The 18,686-nt window shown below is 41.3% G+C and overlaps 1 protein-coding gene across 3 annotated transcripts in view; it reads left to right on the top strand.

The window, feature by feature from the left end:
• The first annotated feature begins 3,273 nt into the window (after window positions 1-3,273).
• Immp2l (inner mitochondrial membrane peptidase subunit 2) overlaps window positions 3,274-18,686 on the top strand; it is a 947,147-nt gene continuing 931,734 nt past the window's right edge. Inside the window, exons 1-2 of one of the 3 annotated variants that reach the window (XM_052185911.1) lie at window positions 3,274-3,335; window positions 3,753-3,825. The gene's annotated coding sequence lies outside the window, so the exon portion shown is untranslated. Of the gene's footprint in view, window positions 3,336-3,471; window positions 3,497-3,752; window positions 3,830-18,686 lie in introns of those variants that run through there. The other 2 variants (XM_052185912.1, XM_052185910.1) reach the window with 2 other exon arrangements.

The following is an 18,686-nucleotide window of genomic DNA, read 5'->3' as shown; positions in this document are numbered from 1 at the left end:
ATAGGCACAGGGGAAAAGTTCCTGAACAGATCACCAATAGCTTATGCTTTAAAATCAAGAATTGACAAATGGGACCTCATAAAATTACAAAGTTTCTGTAAGGCAAAGGACACTGCTAAAAGGACAAAACGGCAACCATCAACTTGGGAAAGGATATTCACTAACCCAACATCTGATAGAGGGCTAATATCCAATATATACAAAGAACTCAAGAAGTTAGACCCCAGGGAACCAAATAACCCTATTAAAAAATGGGGTACAGATCTTAACAAAGAATTTTCACCTGAAGAAATTCGGATGGCAGAGAGGCACCTTAAGAAGTGCTCAACATCATTAGTCATTAGGGAAATGTAGATCAAAACAACCCTGAGATTTCACCTTACACCAGTCAGAATGGCTAAGGTCAAAAACTCAGGAGACAGCAGGTGTTGGTGAGGATGTGGAGAAAGAGGAACACTCCTCCACTGCTGGTGGGGCTGTAAGATGGTACAACCACTTTGGAAATCAGTCTGGAGGTTCCTCAGAAAACTGGACATGAGACTTCCGGAGGACCCTGCTATACCTCTCCTGGGCATATACCCAAAGGATTCCCCGGCATGCAATAAAGACACATGCTCCATTATGTTCATAGCAGCCTTATTTATAATAGCCAGAAGCTGGAAAGAACCCAGATGCCCCTCAAACGAGGAATGGATACGAAAATGTGATATATTTACACAATGGAATACTACTCAGCAATTAGAAACAATGAATTCACAAAATTTTTAGGCAAATGGTTTGATCTGGAAAATATCATCCTAAGTGAGGTAACCCAATCACAAAAGAATACACATGGAATGCAATCTCTGATAAGTGGCTATTAATTAGCCCAGAAGCCCTGAATACCCAAGGCACAAATTGCATAACAAATGACTCCCATGAAGAAGTATGGAGAGGGTCCTGATCCTGGAAAGGATTGATCTAGCATTGGAAGAGAATATAAGGACAGAGAAAAAGGAGGGTGGTGATTGGAGAATGGATGGAGAGAAGAAGGTTTATGGGACATATGGGGAGGGGGGATCCGGGAAAGGGGAAATCATTTGGAATGTAAACAAAGAATATAGAAAATAAAAATATTAAAACAAAAAAAAAAAAAGAAAGAAGCACCCATGTTTAAAAGTGATGTCTAGTTGAGTGACAGACAAAGTGACAAATCAGAGAAAGATTTGACATAATGGGATATGCCAAATCCCCCTGAGAAAAGAGAGGAAAGGGAAGCTACTTAAGAGAGCAGGGCAAAGAGGAAGAAGGCAGTTTAAGTTGGACAGTTGTACAGAGACAGGTCCAGAGAGAGAATAGGTTAGACACAAGTGAAGATAGAAGGAGCCTGAGAATGAGAAGGAACCAGAAGATTACAACACACTGCCAAGTTGTTGTACAACACAAGGCCAAGTAGAGTAATTCATTCAGGAGAAACGAAGATAAACCAGATTGAATCAGTTGGCACTGAGAAGAATATGAGGCAGAACAGCTGAGTTGAATTAGCCAGCCAGAGCTCAGAAAGAAGTAGAAATGGTGAGCTTATTCTGCAGTTTATCTCAGAATTTGAAAATATTCTGGGCCTAGATTAGGTTGTATGGAGGCCAGAAACTTCAATGTCTAGGCCTAGGTTAGTAAACAGAGGCAGTAAGCCTCCAAAGCCACATTTATGTCAGAGGAATACTTTTAATAGAGTACAGATTAAAATCTATGAACCTACGTTGTCACATTGTTTTCACCCAAATTCAGAGAGTAGGGCTCCCTGGTTTCTGTTATGCATCTGTGGTTTTAACAGTGCATATACTGTGTTACATGTATAGTTTCATTTAGATTAGTATCACTGTTCTTAAGTCCCTTTTGCTCTGACTTCAGAATTTTGCCATTTCTAGAATGCCTAACAGTTGTGGGGAAGAGGGGTGTGTGTGTGTGAAAGCCTTTTGGGTACTTTGGCTTCTTAAATATCATTGGTATATTTCAGTACAAAGTCAGGTCCCACTTAGCAACTCTTTTTGTAAGCTTATTTACGTTCCTGTACAACATTCCCCTCACCCCATCTTTAATGTTTATCTATGTTCATTCTGTCTCATACTGTCACTGTCTTCACTGGACCAAACATTTGTTTAATTTGGCGTCTCTGTACTATTAGGGCACAATCCAATTTGTAAATAGGCTCTGCCTTCAGAAATGGCCTCTAAGATAGCTCTTGGAACTAAGTCATGAAGCACTGGTGGGATCAAACTTACCTTGTAGGAAATATTTCAGCTACTGATAAGAATAACTGTACCTACATCCTGTGCAGGATAGCAATCTTGGTTTTTTTGTTTTTTGTTTTTTGTTTTTGGCGGACTTTTGTGCTTATCAGCTATCAGCCTATCAGACCATTCCCCCTGCCCTTTTCTGAGGCAGGGTTTCTCTGTGTAGCTCTGGCTGTCCTGGAACTAGCTCTGTAGATCAGGCTGGCAGGCTGGCTTCAAACTCAGAGATCCACCTGCCTCAGCAGTGCTGGGATGATTAAAGGCAGGGGCAACCGCTGCTCAGTTCCACTTAAGTCTCTTACATTCTCCCATTTTTAGAATTAATTTTGAATACTGAGTGTCAGAACTTTCTGCACTACTTAAACTTGAGAATGGTAATACAGCACTATCTAGAAGGATAAAGCAAGAAAAGATAAAGATACAATTGGGGAGGGGGAGAAAAAGTGAATTAATTTTTGTTTTTTGTTTAGGTTTCCGTTAGTTACACAGTTTTTCTAGTTGTAATAACACAGTTAAGATTTTGTACAATTAAAGAGCAGAAGCTTAAGCAAAAAAAAAAAAAAAATCCCGTAATTTCTCTGAAGCAAAAAACTATTCTGAATTGCTTCTTTTGGCTTAGACGAGGAAGCAAAACGGAAGTTTCCCGTGTGTAAAGAAAGCAAAAGAACAACAGAAGGAGAGGTCCAGTTTAGGTTTCTGACCTAAAACTAAGGGGACAAGCTGAAGATAGTTTCCCGCTGGCTTGCAGCTTTTCCTTGCCCTCTTAGCTATGCTGAGTACCTAGTACTCAGACCTAAAGCTTCTAATACTCTCAACAGCCAAGTGGTTCAGTCCCGCCCCTTGATCTGATGTAACCCTATTTCTAGCTGCTGATCGACCTTGAGTCGCGTTTCGGGGGCGGGACTTCCGTAAGAGGAGGAGTCTCCCGCTGCCGCCAAGTTGGGGGTTGGGTTTGGGCGAGCGGCGGTGGAGGGCGGGGCGAGCGGCGGTGGAGGCGGGGCGTGCCGCTGCGGAGGGCGGGGCATGCCGCGGGGACTTCCCCTAGGTTGAGCTTCGCAGCGGGTGCGCGGGGAGTGGGGCGGCGGGTTTTGGGTGGCTTGGCACACGGGTGGGCTTAGGCAGACCCTCTGTGTACCGGGCAGGGTCTCTACTCTCCGGCTTGTCCTCAGTCAAGTGGGCGTTGCTGGGAGGCGGGGAGCCGCTCGGCCGCTATCCGCGCGAAGGTAGCGAGCATGCGTGCGTGCGCGTGTTCCAGTGAGGCCGCGCGCTGTCCTCTCAGTTCGTCCTCCTGTCTCCCTCAGTTAGGGAACCCGAACCCCGATCCTGGAGGGTAGCCGACCTCTTCTCCCCGCCCTGGGGTACCCACAGAGCGGCCGGGAGAGAGCGCTGCTCCTGGTGTGGTGGGCAGCTGGTGGGAGCTGCTCAGGCTGGAGCCACGGGATTTTAAAGAACCTGTCTCTGTCATTTTTTTACTTTTAGGATTTTGGCCAAATTGGGCGAGGGTACAATATTACCACTTACCCCTTCTCACCGAGGAAGAGCGGGAGAAAGGGTAAGTAAGTATCGCTCAGGGGCGGAAGGAGCCAGGCCTCTTTTTTTTATTTTTATTTTTTCCGAGTGGGGAAACTGCTCTAGGCAACTTGGGTCCAAACTCCACTTTTTATCAGGAATTGGATACCCCCCTTCAAAGGTCATCTGTCCCAAGCTCAAGCCTTACTTCAGGTTTCAGAAGCCGAGTCGACTGAAAGTTTAGCAGCGTTTTAGTCACCTGACAGAAAACTCATTTCCTTTCAGACCCCCTTTAACCTGGCACATTGATGCTATAGTTCCTCTCTGGTCCCTTGTCTTCCTAGGTAGCATTCCGTAGTTTCTGAGACAGTAGGGCCCTAGGTAATCTTGGCTTTGCTTGGTAGTTATCCCTCCAGGGATCTTGACATTTTAAAATCTGCCAACAGTGGGGGGCAGGGGGAAGCACATGGGGCCATGTACATATACTTGTAGTTCTTTTTAGATCTTTTAGAATTGCAGAATCGGGTGAGGTCCCATCTCAGACACTGAGGTGCTTTTCTGCAAAGTTGAAGTCCTGGGAAGTTGACTGATGTCAAGTCTCCTCTCTTTTCATTGGTTCTTCCCTGAGACTTGCCTTTCTCCTAGTCTCTGTCTGATGATATGAAACACAGCTCCTTTCAGACTGGAAACCCTCCAGCATTACATTTATCTCCGCCAGCTTTTACTTAAAATGCAGGTTAGCTATAAGCAAGGACAGTCAACCACGTGCTTGTTTACTTGCACGAGGAAGCCACATGCCACATATGAACCCGACGTCCTTGTTAAGAGGCAGATGTTTGCATATTATGAAAAAAATAAGACATAGGTGTTTGTAATTGAGGGACTCTTATCTCTGATGACCTTTCATTTTCAGTCCCTACAGAGACAGGTGGATCTCTGTGACTTCGAGGTCAGCCTGGTCTATATAGGGAGTTCCAGGCCGGCCAGGGATACAAATGAGGGCCTGTCTCAAAAAACAAAGAACAAACAAACAAAAATTCATAAAACAAACAGGACAGTACGTGGAGAATGAGACTGTTGAAGATGTCCTGTTTTGGGAATGGGTCTTTCACAGGTTGTGTGGAAATTTTGAGCAATTAATTATATGAAGGTGTTAGAGAACTTCTGTCTGCTGCTGTCTTAGTGGCTTACAGATCAGGAGTGCTGGGGGGCGGGGGGGGGGCAGTGCTGCCATTCCACTTTTCGGGTAGAGTCGGAAATAAACTTGGGTGACTAGCTGTGGAGAGTTTTCTTCCATCATGCATAGCGTTGCAGTCATTTTTCCAGTGCAATAGATGCATAGTTTGGGCACAATAGCTAGATGAGAGAAAGTTTTTGAGTTGTTCTGTAAGAAGGCTTAATTTGAGAAAACAGGGAGGCAGCTAAGGATGATGAACTTAGGAGAGTAAATCCTGAAGCCGGCCCTCCTGTGCATTTCACCCCATGTCTTTACTGACAGGAGAAGAGGCTGAGGTCAAAACCAAGTTACTTAGGATTAACACTTACAGGAGTGTGAAAGTAAAAATGTACACCTTGCAACTTTGTAATATTTTGGTATTTACCTTTTAGACATGAAATCCATCGCCCCATGTTAATTAGGCCCAGAGCTGAGATATTTACTTATTTGTATGAGACATAGACAATGTAATAAGCACATGTTACCATTACTTGGTAAAATTTTCTGGCTCTCCCTAAAATCCTCATGTATCAGACCCTTTTATAGTCTGTTGTTTTTCTGAGGGGCTGAAGGTCAAACCCAGGCCCTCAGCAGCAACAATACTAGCCGACTATGTAACAGGAGGGTCTTGACTTGAAAATCTTCCTGCTTCAGCCTCCTGAGTGCTGGGATGGTAGGGGTGTGCTGCCGTGTTTGACATAGTTTCTGCACTCTTAGTTGCAGCCTTGGATCCTAGTTTTTATTTTATTAGCTCTGCCACTTGGGACCAAGTACAGCGTTCATGCTGCCTGATTCGATGTTATCTAAATAGAACAACAAGGACCTAAAAAAGAAGACTGGACAAAGCAGTGCCTGTGTGTACTCACTGTCCTATTTCTCTGTCTGATTGCCTACTATTTTCTTTATTTCCTTTTTAAATGTGTTTAATTTTGCATGCATTGGTGTTTCACCTGCATGTCTTTAGGTGGGTTTTGGATCCCCTGGAACTGGAGTTACAGACAGCTTGTTAGCTTGCATGTATTCACACTGCTATGCATTCCTTGGGAAGAGCCAGTGCTCTTAACTGCCGAGCCAACTCTTTCCGGCTTGGCCCATCGTTTGTGGATCATCCTTAGAATAGTGCTAGGCAGCCTAGAACTCATTTTCCCATAAGCACCAAGTCTCCCTGATTTATGGGTTTTCACAGCGAATAGCCTGCTACATCTGACCCCAGAATTTCTGAAGCAAGGATTCACACCTGGTGTGGCTTGATTTTTCCCATATCAAATCATTCCATACAGGCCTGCCTAAAGAGTGTCAGCTTGAAAGACAAGAGAAAGGGTCTCTGACACCATTCACAAAGTGAGACAGACAGGCTACCACATTTAGCTGAGTGCTCAAACTTAGGATTTCTTTTCCAGAAACATCTTTGGTTTATAAGCACTATAATAAAAATGCTGATGCTTCATGTCCAAACTGTCATGATTTTGCTAAGTTGTGAGTCTGATACATAGCTAAGCTGTGTATTTAGCGTATCTAATACTTCATTTGGAGCTGAGAAAGACAAGTCCACAGACTCTGGACTCCACAGCAGACATCTGGTTTTGAGTTGCTAAGGAGTGCACTTTGTCAGTAGATTATAGACATATCAGCTGTAATGCTGCAGCCTGTGGCATTTCTATTAAGAGCTCTGGTCTACTGGGCCCTGGGTGACATTTTATTCAAATGACAGCACCTGGTCATAGAAGTACTTTTCCCACAGTGTCTTCTAGAGTCATTGTTCTAACATGTTAACAAGGGGAAAAACCTCCTGTTCGGGGTGAGTTTTTATACTAAGTTTTTGCAGAAGAAAAATATTTTCTAAGAAAGCAAAACCTCACTTTAGAATTTATTGAGCTGAATGTCCTGGTTCATGCCTATTCAGGCACAAAGGAGGCAGAGGTAGAGGCAGGCTAATTTGGAGTTCTAGGCTAGCCTGGTCTAAATTAGACTTATTTTTTTTAATTTAAAAAAGGAACTTGCTCTATTTTAAAAGGTAAATTTTCTTCTTTGCCCACCCCTTCCTTCTTTCTTTCTTTGAGACAATTTTGTGTGTGTGTGTGTGTGTGTGTGTATCCCTGTCTTGGAACTTGTCCTGACAGTCCTAGAACTTGGTCTGTATAGTAGGCTGGCCTTGAACTCAGAATTTCTGCCTCCAAGTTAAAAAAAAATCGACTTTCAAGTCTACTTTCTTACACGTTAACAACTTAGTTTATAGAAAAAGAATAACAAGCAGCATTTGGTTTTCCAGATTAAAGTACCAAAGCCTTTCAAACCCATCATATGCTATTAGAGATGATGTGTATGCTTAGAGATTCTTAAATTTTTCCATTTATTCTCTGTCTAACAAATTTTTAAAAAACCCTTGGCATATAGGGTATGTAAAGTAGATATGTAAATCAAACATGTACTTATAATAAATCATAAAGCAATTCATTTAAGAATAGTTGTTTGATATATGAATGCCTTCATTTATTACAGAAGAGAATTTGCATGGTAATGAAATAGATGTTCTCATTTATTTGCATATAGAATTAAATCTTGCCTAGAGACAAGATGCTTCAGGACTTAGAACATCTTCAGCACTTCCCATAGTGGGTCCATCCATATTCTGATTTTATAATCATTAATTATAATGCTGATTCAAATAAATATATAGTAAAAAATTGACAAAAATATGCTTAGGACCATCTTAGAAATTGTTGGACATTCTATTCCAACCCCAAGCCAAAATTTTGTTTTATTGCGTTGGATGAAATTCAAGTCAGTTGAATTTTTAAAATCAATTATTTTAGACCTGGTCATGGTGGTGCTCATCTTTAATTCCAGCACTTAGGAGGCAGAGACAGGCAGATCTTGAGGCCAGACTGGTCCACATAGCAAGTTACAGGATAACCAGGGCTACACAGAGAAACCCTGTCTTGAAAAACCAAACAAAAAATGAGCTATTTAACATACTACAGTGATGGAGCCACTGATTTGGTACCTATGAAGAGCTGGTTGGAAAATATTAAAGTTTCTGTTTTTCTTAATTATGCTGTTATGGCCTAGCAGTGGTGGCATGCACCTTTCATCCTAGCGCTCAGGAGGCAGCGCCAGTGGATCTCTGCGAGTTTGCTTGTTGTAGAGCCAGTTCTAGGACAGCCAGGACTACATAGAGGAAACCCAAAATTTTTTAAAAAAAGCTATTGTGTTTCTATGAGAGCAGAAAACTTTGAATGCACAGGAAACACACTGCAGCTCGTAACTCCGAGTAGTCTCCAAGGTGAGCTGAGGTGTTTCAGGTGACACTGTCGCATGGTGTGACCCCACGTCCAGTGCAAAATGAAGTCTCATGATGCAGCATTAGTGAGCTCTGCAAGAAACGCCTTCAATTCATTTAGAATTAACTTTGGTCATTGGGCACTCAGAAACCTTTTTACTGCTGCTAAGGTTTATTTGTTTTTGGTGTTCTGTTTGTGTGAGCTGTCCTGTCCCTTGGTGTTATGCCCCACAGCACCCTTCCCTTTTTTTTTTTTTCCCTGTAACTCTGGGGTTTCGACTCACATTTTAAAAGCTGGTCTAACTGATATGCATAGTGGTATTTTGGAGACGATTTGTGTTCTGATAATCCATCATGACTAAAACACCTCTTCCATGTTGACACTGAGGGACATCTACAAATGTTGGAGGCCTGTCCTTTTGGCTTTGAGAGTGGGCTGTGTGAGCTGGGGCACAGTTCCTCATCTGTAAGGTGGGATAATTGCTCACAGTTGCTGTGAGATCTGGTGATTGTAAAGTAGCACAGTGACTGCCAGGAAATAGATGGTTGGCTATTAGTGGTTACACTTGTCTTCCAGGCCATGACCAAAAGAACAGAGATTCCTCTCCTTGCTTACATCCAGGCTAACCCCATAGCCAGGACTTGCAGCTCTGGTAGGAGCAGCTTCCCATGAGATTGGTAGTGGTGGGGTGGGGGTGGGGAGCTGAGAAAGGATATGGAGAATCAACAGAGGGGAGCAGTGGGGAGCTGATAGGGGAAGAAGACAGTCTTTTGCTCAGTCCAAGGACACACCTTAATGAAATTTTTTGGGGGGAAGGGGTAGTGGGAGTTACAGAAAGAGCCATGTTTTTGCTAGTCTCTTTTGTGAGTGGTTTATTGGGATCGCTTCCCCTTCCACTTTTTTTGTGGGGGGGGGGGCGGGAGAAGGAGTCTCATTATGTAGTTCTGGTTGTCCTGGAACTCATATATAAATCATATTGACCTCGAATTCACAGAGATCTGCCTCCAGTGAATGAAGAGACTGCTTTCAGAGTGTCTTGGGAGAGGGCATATGGGTGCATAGCTGCTGAGCTGAAGGTGCTTAGAAGGTAACTTATACATAGGATCCTGGAATATCACAGGAGACTGCGGCGGCCAGAGAGGGCCTTTTGAGTTCTTGCCATGCGGGAGATTAAAACTGAACACACAGGAAAGGAGAAAAGTGTTCAGAGGATGTGTGTGTGTGTGTGTGTGTGTGTGTGTGTATGAAAAAAATAGTTGAGTATAATAGGAATTAGGCAGAATTGAAACTAGTGGTTCACCAAATAAAAATGCAAGGATGCTAAAAAGGAGGGGTCAAGAGACCTGTTAAAACTTACAAAAATCCTTAGAACAATACTGCTCTAAACTTCAGTCCTTAGGGTGAACATTGGATGTCAGACTTGTTTATATTAGCTATCTGCTACTTTTTACTCTTTGGCTTACATCTCCCCATTTATATCCTGCTCCACTGTTAACATTTCAACATTGTTCTTTTTCTCTCTGTGTTTTTATACGATTTCTCATATAAATGAGATCATGCATTAAGGAGCATTTTTTAAAATCTATTTCTGACTTATTTCATTTAACCTAATGGCTAACCTAATGGCTTAACCCAGATACTCAACCATAATACGGCAAGTTTTGTTTTGGAGACAGGGTCCAGCCATGTAGCCTAACCTTAAACTCATGATCCCTTTGCCTCAGACTCATGATTGCTGGGGTTACACATGTATTCTGCTTTCTACCCCACTCTCTCCTTCTCTTCTAAAAGCACACTGAATAATATAATATTTCACGGTGTATTTATACCACTCTTTATACATTTCCGTGTTAGCAAATGCTTAGGTTTTTTCCATGTGTTCACATACATTAGGATGGCTGCTTAGCTAAGAGCATTGGCCAAGATGTGAGGAAGGGAACATGTATAGCGATTTTTGAAATAACACGATGTTCTAAATAAATTAAAAATAAAATTACCATTGAATCCAGCAGTTCCTCAGAGTATACAACCAAAGAAAGGAAACTTCCATCATGTATAGATGCTGGCTGCACTGAGAGTTCTGCATGGCTCCTCACGTGTTCTCAAGAATGGGCGCTAATGCTTTTGTTTTTGTTTTTAATTTTTAAGAGAAAGAGTCAGTGTTTATGCTGAAAGGAGCCCAGAGAAAGGATAGTATGAAAGTTTGTGTGCCTCCCAGACATCATGCTTTTTTCTGAATGGCAACCAACTTGAGTATGCCTGCCTACTCCTTCCCTGGTGTTTAGAGACCACCACCTGATTCTTCATTTCCTTCTTCCCTCCCCCCCTCCCTCCCTCCCTCCTTCCCTCCCTCCCTCCCTCCTTCCCTCCCTCCCTCCCTCCCTCCCTTCTTTCCTCCCTCCCTCCCTTCCTCCCTCCCTTCCTTCTTTCCTTCCTTCCTTCCTTCCTTCCTTCCTTCCTTCCTTCCCTCCCTCCCTCCCTCCCTCCCTCCCTCCCTCCCTCCCTCCCTCCTTCCTTCCTTCCTTCCTTCCTTCCTTCCTTCCTTCCTTCCTTCCTTTCTTCCTTCCTTCCTCCTCACTTCTTCCTTCTCCCTCTTATTCCCCCTCAGTTTCCTCCTCCACCTTCTCTCTTTCTACTCCTCCCCTTCTCATATCCTTCTCCCTTCTTCCTCTTCTCCTCCTCCACCTGCTTCTTCTCTGTTTGGCCTTCCATGATAGGAAGTTGGGTTTCCTTGTCATATGTGAACCATGTCATATGTAAAATTGCTTTAGTTTCTTTTTATTTTTTATTAGATGTAATATGTATTTGTTGAAATGAACTTTGTTAGCAGTTTTTAATATACACATTACAACAAGTGAAATGTGGTAATCAAAAATTTTCATCTTGTATTATTTGAACTCCATGATTTGCTCATCGAGACCATTTTCAAGAAGACTACCTTAATAAGTACTTAATAATAAGTCTTAGTAAGGGTTACTCTTGCTATGATGAAATACCACAATGAAAGAAACTTGGAGATGAAAAGGTTTATTTGGCTTACACTTCCACAGCACTGTTGATCATTGAAGGAAGTCAAGACAAAAAAAAAATAAACATGGCAGGAACCTGGAGCAGGAGCTGATGCAGAGGCTGTGGAGGGGTGCTGCTTACTGGCTTGCTCCACATGGCTTTCTCAGCCTGCTTTCCTATAGAACCCAGGACCACCAACCTAGGGATGTCACCACCCACAATGGGCTGGGTCTTCCCTCATCCATCAGTAAGGATATGCTGGCTTGCCGCTAGCCCACTGGTTGACCCACAGCCCTATCTTGTGGAGTCATGTCTAAAATGAGGCTTCCTCCTCTCAGATGACTGTAGTTTGTGTAGAGCTGATATACATCTAGCTAGCACAAATACCAGCATCGCTCATCTTTCATGTAGGCATTAATGGTGGATTTGTCCTTTTCATTCATGTCGGTTCCATACTGAGCATCCAACACACTAAACTATTATTTTTATTATATTTGGGTTATTATCAGTTTCATACATGTATATAGTATATTCTATTGCCCTCCCCCCATCCCTTGTCTGGCTCTCACTCCGATTATTCCCTTCTCTTCCCTGTAGATCCCTTATTCACATTTATATCTTGATTTACTAATTTTAACCACATGTTTACTGGTTAAGGAAGAGGGAGAAAAGCATCTGTATATGGTATTACTGTAAGTATTGAGAATCTAGTTTGGTGTCATGTCAGTTTAACTAAGCGACAATAGTGAGTTCTACTATGCCTGTGATCTCCCCAGCCTTGAATTTTTGGCCAGGTTTATAGTGTCAGGCATGTGGTCTCACCTGCGGATTGGGTTTCAAAGCTAGTCCAAGAATGGTTGGTTACTCCATTTGCAGTTGAGCCACGGTTACACCAGTGGGAGCATCTTGCTGGTAGGTTAGCGTTGTAGTTCATAAGTGCTCATTGCTGGAAAAGACCATTGGTAAATTTTCTCTACTAGCAGCCTGCGTAGCACCTTCTTGCCCTATAAAAGCTTGCTTATAGGGAGGACATTTTTAGCTCAGTTCTAGTTTGATTTCTCTTAGATGATGCATTTTGTTTTCTATTGCTTTATAACATATCAGAAATTTAGTGGCTTGAAACAGTTGCTCTAAGTCTCTCTCATTGTCCCATGGAATTGCTGTCAGATGCCAGCTGGAGCTAAAATTGTTGGAGCATGGCTGAACCTGAGTCATTTCCAAGGTGACCTGTACATATGGCTGGCAAGTTAGTGTTGGCAAGTTCCGTGGGCTGTCTTCATACCATGGGAGCCAGCTTCCTCCAGAGCCAGTGTACTACGATGGAAAGGGTAGTTGTTTTTATGACTGATTCATCGTTTTTAGATATTCAGTTGGCCTCATAGACCAAGCTGTGCTTCCACATAAAAGAGAAACTGCACATGGGAATGAGGCAAGGCTTGTTGGATATCATCTCGTGCGGTTTGGCTGTATGAGATTTTTAACAGCCCCAGCCTGGCATAGGATAGCATTGAGGGTTTGGGTGACAATGTATGTGAGAGTCCTTTGTAAATCACTGAAACAGCAAAAGTGTGGCATAAGTGATACTCTCCCCTTTGACCAACAAATTATGGGCTGCATGGAAGTGAAATTATTTTGCTTTGTGAATGTATGTTTTAAACTCCCTCGCTTAGTTAGACTTTTCCCCTTCCCTTCTTCTCCCTCCTCTTGTTCCTATTCTTCCCTCTGCTTCTCTTCTTCCAATTATTTTTTACTCTATCCTTATCTTCTATATAATTTTTATAAGAAACACTTCCCATCAATGGTAAGTTAGAAGAAAAAGTTTTAATCAAGGTTTTCTTGTCTCTTGGTCTAAAAGTTATATGTAGAATTGGAGAAAACCAGAACTAGCAACATTGGTGGCAGCAGGGACCTATTGGACACCAAAGTTTTTTCTTTTCTTTTATCTTATAGGAACTGTCTTTGAAAACTCTTGGTGTCTACTTTTTTTTTTTTTGTTTCTCTTTTGGTATTTTCTCTTTTTTTATATTTTATTTCTTTGTATACATCTCAGAAATGAATTGTAAAGACAAGGTTTCATGTAGCTCAGGTGGCCTTGAGACTGCTTTTAATCTCTTCCACCAATTCTCCATCGTGGGTTCATGTGGTACTGGGGGTTCAGGCCTTGAGCATGCTATGTAAACATCTGACCACCCCAGCCATATCTCCAGCCCCATAGACTCCTTAAGGAAGGGACAACAGCTTCTTCTCTCCTAGTGTGTTCCTCTGGCATGTTTAATCCAGTGCTTTGGACTTATTTATTCTTGAGCAAGACTCACCAAAACAATTGTAGACTGCTGCTCTCCATGAGCGACTCCACTGAGATTTTAGATGAAGTGGGGAGTATTTTGCTCCGACGGTGGTGGCTTCTGCCTGATTCATCATCATGCCTGTCTTTCCGAGGTCCCTGATTTGACAATGATTTTACCCCTCTCAAACAACTCAGAGCTTTAGACTGGTTAGCCTGGCCTCCTAAGCAAGCAAACAGGCAAATCTACATACCCCCTGTGCTTACACTGCCTTTTTCAACTGAAAATACTCAGGAGAGGAAAGTGTATAACTTTCTTCCATGTAATAAATCGTAAAAATGTAGTCTTTGTAATTTTCTCCCACATTTTTTTTTCCTGAAATAGGTCTTTGTGGTGACATTTTTGACACAAATATCTCTTTTTTTAATGTACCAGTTACAGTCACCTTTGATAAAATTGCTTTGTTTTGTAGCTTGAGGTCACATAGTAAAGACAGTCACCATTGAGTTGCAGTTTTGACACTATGTTCAGTAAACATGTGAATGTTCATCTAAAGATGAAAATTGTAATGTTTTCATATATATGTTCTCAATAATTTTGTGCTGTGTGATTTTCCTGTCTCATACATCAATAACAAACTTGGAACAATTTGGGATTCTTTCTTTGCTTCAGTCTGGCAGATTTTTCCTGCTTTCCTATTCTAGGAATCGTTTTCTTCCTTTGCCATGATTGACCTGTCTTCCGCATCTCAATATCCAGCTTCTTTCCTGTCTTTGGAGAATGGGCAGGCTAGAGGGGCCAAGTGGACATGACAAGGAGCTCTGTGTGTGTGCAAAGAAAGGAGTTCCTCTGAAGGATAGAGTGGATGTCTAAGGTTGTCCTTTACTAAATGGCAGTAGAGGGCCAGGGAAGGGAAAAAATTAAGAAAGAAAAGAAATGTTTGCCACTGTTGCACTTTCAAATAAATCATTATTTTCTGTGCATGAGTGTTTTGCCCACATATATGTTTTTATAACATGGTCATGCCTGATGTAGATCCCGTGCAACTGGAGTTATAGATGGTTGCGAGACACCATGTAGGTGCTAGAACCGAATCTTGGTCTTTTATGAAAGCAAGAACCATCTTTAACTGTTGAACCATCTAAAACTGTTTTAGTTTTTTAAAAACCAGTTTTTTTTTTCAGAGTTGTTTAAGGTTCACAGAAGAATTAACAGGAGGTGCCCAGTTTTCCTGTATTTTCCTTCCCTTCCATATGCCCAGCCTTCTGCATATCAGTGAACCCCACCAGAGCACTATGTGTGGGACCGTTACGAACCTAATTTGATACCTTAGTTTCATCCAGGCTACATTGCTTAAGGTTACTCACTTGGTGGGTACATTCTGTGGGCTTAGACAAATATACCATCCCTCTGTCATGATCCTACCATGTGCTCTAAAATCCCCGTGTTCTCTCTCTTCATTTCTTCTCCCCCACTCAGTCTGCGGAACTTGTGTTCCTCTGAGAGTCTTCATTTGCCAGAATATCCTGGGGCTGGAATCCTTCAGTGGTCAGCCCATTCTTGTTGCCTTTTACCTTGTTCTGTGCAATAGATTGTTTACAGAATAGCTTGGTGTTTTCCAAGGAACATATTTAGTTAGTGGTTGCTTTAATAAGGACCTTATTACTGTCAAATTTAAATAATGAATAATTTTTTAGTTTTGTTAAATAAGTTAGTATTGTTGTATAAGAGATATTTGAAGGGACTTAAAATTTAAATATTTTAAACATTCATTTTGTTTGTATACAAGTATGTGTGTGCACCCATGTATACATATGCACTACCGATCTTAACCACTTAACATTTTAACTGGCTGAAGTTTAAATAAAACCTTTTTGATTCTGTTGAAGGAGAGGACCTCCTTGTGCATTAACTGATTTTTGGGTCTCAGGTTTTGCATCCTTATTTTACCCAGTTTTGATACTGCTTCACACATTGTATGTATATACTACACGTGTCAAAGGACAATTTACAGGAATCACTTTTTCCCTTTTACTGTGTAGATCCTAGGGCTCAAACTGAGGTCATCGTGTTTCAGAAAGTGACTTTACTCACTAAACCATCCTGCTGACCCATATCGTTTGCTCTTAATACGTCTGTTGCTCTTGTGTAAAAGAAGTCCTGTGATCTCCATAATACAATAGATATTTGAGGTTTCAGTATATATATATGACTGCTTATGTTAATACTGTAAACATTCTTTAAATAAAAATTATAATAAAACTTAAAATGGGCATTAAATATATTTTGTTATTGTTTTTGTCATCATCATCATCACCAACATCCTCATCATCATCATTTCAAGATCCAGAATGTAGATTGGGTTATGAAACATGCTCACGCTCTCCGCCATCAGCAATGCACACATAATCAAGGAACTGCTTCCGTCTGAACTTCACTTTCCTTTCAGGAATATGGAGCCAACACACACATCAGAGATGATTTTAACAGACCACTGGAACTCTTTGTATGGTTTTTAATTTGTGATAAATATGAAGAATTAGGGCTGGAGAGGTTACTCAGATGTTAGGAGCATTTTCTGGTCTCCCAGAGGTCCTAGGTTCATCCCAGCATCCACATGGTAGCTCTCAATCACCTACAACTGTAGTCCCATGGGATTGGATCCCATTTCTGGTGTGCAGGCATGTATGTAGACAAAACAGTCATATACATAAAATTGGCACATCTTTTTTAAAAAGAAAAAATCTTTAGTTTTATAGATAACTGATTTTTAAAAAGCAGAAAAGTTGGTTCTTTAGCAATATGTGAGAAAAATAAGGATGTATTCCTTCCTGGGTATGTCTCACCGGTTGAGCCTGCTTGCGTCTTCCTGTGAGAGGCTTTGGGGTGTTTTGCCTGTGTGCTTTCCTCCTAATCTTATTTATTACCCACTTGTCAGCTTGAGATGTTCGCTTTCTTTTCAAGAACATGAATTATGTTGCTACATTCTCTATGGACTCAAAGACACATCATTTTATTTTCTGTTTCTGGAAGGAAAAGGCTGGGTTCTCAAGTCCTCATGACCAGCCTCTGTGTAGTTGAAATCTCTAGAGCAAAGTAGAGTCAGGTAGAGAGATTCTGGGGAAGGTAATAAAAATAACCTGTGTAGTTGAATTCCCTAGGCAAGAAAAACAGTAAACACGGTTCTAGTTTCAATCAAAAAGTTCCTTTGCTTTAAAATACGTAGACTGGTCAGTGACAAAATGTATTAAGTTAGAACAAACTTTTTTGCTTTACAATCTAAAAATGCACAGCCATTTCAGATAAGTGTGTAAATACCATCTCTTGTCAGCACCATCGGCATTTTCATTATATTGAATGTCAGCTTGTGTATGTCTAGTAATTTGAAGGGCTTTTCCCCCATTATTTTCAAAATATATCATAGGTTTAAGACAGAACAGTGGAACATCCTATGGCAAAAGATATCAGAATATTCAATCACTAACCTTTATCGTAGACATTGGCAATCCAAAAGAAGTGGAAAGAATGCAGACAATTCCTAAAGGTGTTAGCTAGCGTCATGCTGAGAATCTGGAGAAGAGGATTTGATGACTGTCTAGAGAAGCACATAGCCAAACAACTTTTCACATGTTGGACACATTTATTTGGTAAAAAGTTTCTTTGTATCAGCTGAAAAAAGTCACTATAGAGAAAGGAGCTAGGAGCTGAAAAAAAATTCCGTTCCTGCAGCTGGGTTCTCTGGCAAAATTTGAAGAAAATCAGTGATGCTAATATTTCATGAAAATTTCAAGGATGTTCAATACCAGGACTTACAGATAGTATAAAAAAAGGGATTTTATTCTTACATAAAATGGGGAAGTAAGAGTAAAATTGTTGAGTGGATGGTACCAGTTGAAGGCTTACAGATCATTTTGGATTTTTTTTTTTTTAAGACAGTCTCACTGGATAGCAGCTGGCCAAGTACTTCCTGTGCAAACCAGGCTGACCTTAGACTCATAGAGATCAACCTGCTTCTGCCTCTGGCTCCTCTTGCTTTTCCAAGAGTCAGCTATGATTTTTTTATGGTTAGTGGTCTTATCTTTAAGTTGGTAAGACTGCTGAAAGGTGAATGGAGGACTTAGGAAGGGATTTGGCAGTTAGGAGCACAAGCTGCTCTTCCAGAGGACCTGGGTTCAGATCTCTGTACCTGCATGTTGGCCATAACCATCTATAACTCTGGCCCCATGGTATCTAGTGCCATATTCTAGCCTCTGTGGGCACCAGGCATGCATGTGGTACCCAGACATACATGTAAACAAAACACTCCTACAAATAAAATGAATAAACGTAAAAAAAAAAAGTTGAATGGAAACAATTATTTCATGCCCTCAGACAAAGAGATAGGAAAAAACCCCACATCACTCTCATCTGCCTTTTATGCTGTAGTGGTTTACAATGATTCATTGGATAGGCAAGAGCAGATCTGATATCTGATTGAGTTAAAGATGGACATTTGTATGCTACTTTAGCTCTAGGTTGTGGTCAGTGGTTTTTGTGAGGTTCCTTCAGACCAGTTCACCCCGTTGCTTGGAATGGCTCTTTTGCTTCCAGTTGGCCTTCACTTACTATAAAATGTAGCCTGGCTATGTGACCTCTCACCTTTTCTCTTTTCACTTCAGCATCCACACTCTGTACTTCAGCTAGACTTAGAGGCAAAGAAAATCCTCTCATTTTGGTCTTTGTTTAATTTTCAAAATCTTGATCAAAAACTGATCAATATATTCTCAGTTCTCCTTGCTATATGCTCCTGTAGCATAAAATTCATTATATTTACTTAATTTTATAACTTTGTAAGATACTATGGCCTCACTAGGTAATGTTGAATAAAGGTGGATCTTGAGTGATGGGGAAGACAGCACAACTTGAGTTAACTTTTGGAAACATGAAGAAACATCCAAAATAACATTGTTGGAACAAAGGGGAGTGCCTTTCTTCTTCAGTGTTAAGAGATCTGTGAGTAAGATTTCAGTATGTGTTGTGTTGAAATGTTTTTGAGAAATAAAGATAATGTAACAGTTATTGATAAATAATGTAGCTTGAGGAGACTCTAAACACTAGGGAAAGTGTAATTGAA

This window comes from Apodemus sylvaticus, chromosome 6 (assembly GCF_947179515.1).
Source record: "Apodemus sylvaticus chromosome 6, mApoSyl1.1, whole genome shotgun sequence".
Classification (NCBI taxonomy): Eukaryota; Metazoa; Chordata; class Mammalia; order Rodentia; family Muridae; genus Apodemus; species Apodemus sylvaticus.
The sequence above is the reverse complement of the archived record's forward strand: the minus strand, read 5'-3'. Positions and strand labels throughout refer to the sequence as shown.